Below are 5,839 nucleotides of genomic sequence, written 5' to 3'. Positions count from 1 at the left end.
ATTTAGGCACTTAATTGGAATTTTAAAAGCCCATGACAGCAAGTTAATAATTGTAACAACGAATAGAGTATCTAAATAAATGTCACTATTTTTATTAATTGATATTTAATTTGCTGTAGCCTGCCTTGGTAAATGTTAATTAAATGCCAGAAAATTCCTTATAATTTTAACATATTAATAATCTTATAATTATGTCTTTATTGCTTACATAATTATGTTAATTACACAGTTACTAGATTTACTGTACCCTTTATAGAAAGCTCAGGACTATTCATTTTTCTCCACAGGTCAATAAACTCGATTGCTTGGTAACCACTGTAGGTCATAGGACATCAAAACTATTTGTGAATTAATATATATTTCCATATAACACTGTGAACTTTACACATTAAATCAAGAGGAGTGAAATAATGGAAACCTGTCATTAGTCCTTTTATGAATGTATTATCTTTTACTTTAGAAAATATGTATCGATATGGGAGAAAACATGGAAATTGTCTTTCACAAACTTTTCTAAAATGGTATTTAATAACAGTATTTTCTTCAATATGCTTTCATATGTATAGCCTGACTATATAAACAGTATATAAATTATATATATTTTATATATAGAACAACCTTATAAAATTCAACTATCCTCATTTTAAGGAAACTGATTTAGAGATTACATTACTTTCCTGATATAATTCCACATTACTGTTGCTTACATACACACTGAGCTTTGTCAGTCTTTAGCCCCTTATATTTTCAGCCCTAAGTTCCTACCAACTCTAAGTTTCCAATCTAGGCACATTGTTGCAACCCTTTGTACCTCTATCTCTGGTAAATATTTAGACCTATGAAGAAAAAACCATAGTCATTGGTTCTTCAAAAAAGTTTGATTCTATCAGCTTTTCACCACTGTGGTCAAGCCTGGTGTTGAATAGGTCATGACTTACTCATCTGTGAATTCCTAGTTGAGGTTCTATCACAGAATATGATCCAAAACTATATCGAATTCAAAACTTGTGTAAGTTTTGTTGTTAGTTCCGTTACTTCTTTTTCCTGGCAGTTCTCATAGAGCATCATCTCTCCTCAATGTTCAGATTTTTTTTTTTTTGTCTAAACCCTCCGTTTCTATTCTTGATCATCTCTATTTGCATCTTGTTTTTATAGCCAACCACAGATTTCATAAAATGTTCAACTAAAAAGCTTATACCATTAATTAATAATACAATTTGCATGTCAGAATCACTGAAGTGAAATCTCACTATTGTTTATTTTATATTTATAGAAATATTTGTAATATAATAATAGACACATCTGGATTGTATTTTTAAATTAATTGCTTATTCTAAATTAGGTAAGTATAACTCAACACCATGGAGACATTAATATGTAGTATTAGTCTTTTCCAACATATTGCATCATGATGTAATAGGAAAAAAATAGTTGGATATTATGACATCTACAGTCCAAATTGTGCACTGGAAAATGTGATAAATGGATGAGAAAGCTTTTGTGGCCTTTTCTAATTCTAACTTAAAATATTTGTTCTTCTACTGTATATAACATATTGATTAGATTGTTAAATAAGCAACAACCACTTCTTCCATATTCTCATTCTTGATTTTATAAAAATGTTATTTTATTCATGTTTACATAAATTTTATCAGAGTCATTCTTGCATCACATGAAAAAAATCTTTGTATTATTTTGATGAAAGAGACCACATTTTATAGTAATCAGTGCAGTGTCTTCTACTCTGCCTGTTGTCTATTTTTCTTCTTAATTTGATGTCATCCTACTTATTCTATATACTTTCACAGTTCTCTTCAGTATGTAATTAGAGTTCTTATTTCATTCTAACTCCGTAACTTGCAAATCTACAGCTTTGACAAAAAGGATCCTATCTACTAATCTCTGAATATTCTGATGGTTCTCATTTTTAAAGAACCAACAAAGTCTTCTATTTTATCATCTTTATGCTGGGAGAGATTGGGGGCAGGAGGAGAAGGGGACAACAGAGGATGAGATGGCTGGATGGCATCACTGACTTGATGGACATGAGTTTGGGTAAACTCTGGGAGATGGTGATGGACAGTGAGGCCTGGCATGCTGCGATTTAAGGGGTCGCAAAGAGTCGGACACGACTGAGTGACTGAACTGAACTGATGATACATTATCAAAAACTTGGGCCTGCAGTGACCTCCTTCAGTACTAACATCCCTCAGTAAATACTGTTTATTTAATTGATTGCTTCTTTATACATACTTGCCTTGTGCATTTTTAATTTTCCCAAACTGCATCATTGGCCCCTTCAGATTAATGACCAGGACTCTTGTTTCTGTTTTATCCTTAACAGTCCCCAGCATTGTATTATCCACATAACAGGCAATAGGCATTGTTCAATTTAATTCTTGTTTGAGTCGTGTACCAGTGCAGCATTTTTTATTCTGTGTTCTTCAATGAAAGACCATTAATTACCTAGAAGTTTGTTGAAATATATATTTCTCTGGTTTTCCTGGACCTGAGAATCATAGTGAAGGGCAGTACTTTTTAAAAGGAAGCACACTAAATCTTGTACATGATATCAACTAGGGGCATATAGAACTACAGACTGAGCTTGGATCTAGATTTCTAATAAATAAGGATTGCTTCTTATCTTATTTTATTGTTGCTGATGCTTATTTTATTGTTGCTTATTTTTGTTTCTTACTATTGTTGCTGATGAGCAACAAAATGAAAAGGATCCTTCCATTCGTCATATATTTTTAGAATCTTTAGCTAACAATGTATTTTTAGAGTAAGTGTATGTACTTCCATTTCCTTACATGCATTCTCCATGGATAACATTTACAATATCACACACAAAAAATATGTAACACCAATGAACCTAGACAGCATATTAAAAAGCAGAGACATTACTTTGCCAACAAAGGTCCGTCTAGTCAAGGCTATGTTTTTTTCAGTGGTCATGCATGGTTGTGAGAGTTGGACTATAAAGAAAGGTGAGCGCCGAAGAACTGATGCTTTTGAACTGTGGTGTTGGAGAAGACTTGAGAGTCCCTTGAACTGCAAGGAGATCCAACCAGTCCATCCTAAAGGGGATCAGTCCTGAGTGTTCATTGGAAGGACTGATGTTGAAGCTGAAACTCCAATACTTTGGCCACCTGATGCGAAGAGCTGAATTATTTGCAAAGACCCTGATGCTGGGAAAGATTGAGGGCAGGAGGAGAAGGGGACGACAGAGGATGAGATGGTTGGATGGCATCACCGGCTCAATGGACATGAGTTTGGATAGACTCTGGAAGTTGGTGATGGACAGGGAGGCCTAGTGTGCTGCAGTCCATGGGGTCACAAAGAGTCGGACATGACTGAGCGACTGAACTGAACTGAATGAAAGATCTTTGGATAATCTCATAGTTCATGTACTTTGAAATATAGTCTGTATAGTGAAAGAAACACTGTCCATGCTGTCCAATGAACAGCAAATTCATTTAAAATAATTAAACTAGATCTACTTCAAAAAAGACATTAAAGAAAATTCAGTATATATCACTGTTCTTTTTTTTCCTGACTTTCTAAATAGAGAAAGAAATTTATACAAAATATAATTGAAAGGAAAAATTGAATTATCCTGTTTGTCTTTATTTTGCTTTCCTGTGGGTAAGAGTCCACAGACCAGTCTGTGAATTTTATCAAGGAAAAAAATGTGTCTTAATCAACTGCCTAGGTAAAGCTCCATTTTAGAGTAAAAAATAAATTTCATGAGAAACCAATTTCTCCAAAGCTTTTCAGCTTAAAATGATTTTTAAAAATCCCTAATCATTACCTTTGGTTTAATTCAAGCATCAATCCAGAGTTTCATGAGCATGCTTTACAGAGGAAGTTGGTCTATAAACTTCAGTTTTTTTCTCTTTGGGTGTATAGAGATAATGTGTTTTCCAGATATGTATTTAATTTGTAATTTATATTTGTGCCATTTTGAGACCCATTGATTGCCTCATCTTGGTACAGAGCTCCTATGGTGGTAGTGCTGCCTTGGTATAGTTGCCAAGTCGTGTTTCACTCTTGAGACCCCATTGACTAGCCTGCCAGGCTCCTCTGTCCATGGGATTCTGTAGGCAAGAATACTGAAGTGGGTTGCCATTTCCTTCTGCAAAAGTTCCCATAGGACTGGACATTTATACATTGTAAATGAACAGTTGCAGAGTGTACTGGTTTCCAAGGCTCACATTAGTATAATGCTAATCCATGTATATTTGCAAATTGTTATGATCATTGCTCAGAAATGGCATCAGTTGCAGCTGCAGCATTCTGAAAATATTTCAGACTTGTGATAGCTGGAACAACAACACAGAAATTATAATCATCTGACATCCATCACCACTGCTTTCACTTGATTACACCAGTCAACAAATTCTGGGCAGGAAGACAGTGAAATAAGGAACAGTACAAGCCTTATCTACTAAAGAAATTGTCATCCTTTTTTCAGATTCTTACTATTCCATATTTCTACCAATTTCCTTCTTCCAATTCAAACAGTATCTAATACACAAACAGAATAAGAACTATGATTTTTCAGAATGTCCATTAAAGTGCTACTTCTTAAGAACTAAGTCAACAAAGAGCTTCTGAGAAAACAAGAATCTGCCTGCAATGCAGGAGGCCTGGGTTCAGTTCCTGGCTGGGGAAGATCCCCTGGAGAAGGAAATGGCAATCCACTCCAGTATTCTTGCCTGGAGAATCCCATGCAGAGGAGCCCGTCAGGCTATACTCCATGGAGTTGCAAGAGTTGGATACGATTTAGCCACCAAACCACCCAGACCCAGGTAATATGAAGTTGTTAAAAATATTAGTCTGAATAAGATTTTGTTTTTAGTATAAACATATTTATCTGCTTCCTTTTCTCCTTTCTTCCCCCTCTTTGTTTTCTGTTTTCTTCTTTCTGAAAGACTAAAAATTCCCAATGTACAGGGTAGACAGGATTTCTTTTTCAATGCTTCTGTTTTTATCTTGTATCTTCTAATCTATATACTCTGGCCCAACAGTTCTCTGCTGAAGGCTATTCTGATAACTGATGTCTATGAAGTCACTACAGAAATTCAACCTATTATTTTTTTCAGTCTCAGTTGTAACCTTAGTTTACTATTTTTCTTTAATGTATCAGACAAGCTAAGCAACTTCATAAAATCCAACGAGGCAAAGTGCTTTTATTTAACGTATGCTAATAAATGCTGTGGAATGAACTAATGAAATAATATTTATATCAGATGACCTGCTATGAAATATACTGTGTCTTTTCAATTAAGATCCAGTTAGACAAAAAAAAAAAAAATCCTAGTATTATAAAACCTTTCATTGGCTGACCTTTGCTTGTCTATTATCCTGCTTGCAAACTCCATCTTTTCATCAATTACCACACCATATATTATGTCTGAATAGCCTTAGATCTTAAGTATAATATTTCATTATTTGTGCATGATGTTCTTTCTGGGATAATTCTTTCACTAATAATTTATTTCAAATGATACTTTCTCCAAAAATCTGCCTAAAACATACAACCCAGGTTTTTTTTAGTAAAGTTAGAGTTGGACAAGCATTGCCATATCTAATATAGAACATTTTCATCACTCCAGTTTTAATTCTCTTGATTTTTTGTAGAAATTTGTGTTACCATCTTGCTGCTGCTGCTGCTGCTAAGTCGCTTCAGTCGTGTTTGATTCTGTGCGACCCCATAGATGGCAGCCCACCAGGCTCCCCTGTCCCTGGGATTCTCCAGGCAAGAACACTGGAGTGGGTTGCCATTTCCTTCTCCAATGCATGAAAGTGAAAAGTGAAAGTGAAGTCATTCAGT

The sequence above is a fragment of the Bos taurus genome, chromosome 8, assembly GCF_002263795.3.
Source record: "Bos taurus isolate L1 Dominette 01449 registration number 42190680 breed Hereford chromosome 8, ARS-UCD2.0, whole genome shotgun sequence".
Classification (NCBI taxonomy): Eukaryota; Metazoa; Chordata; class Mammalia; order Artiodactyla; family Bovidae; genus Bos; species Bos taurus.
This window is presented reverse-complemented; position numbering follows the sequence as displayed.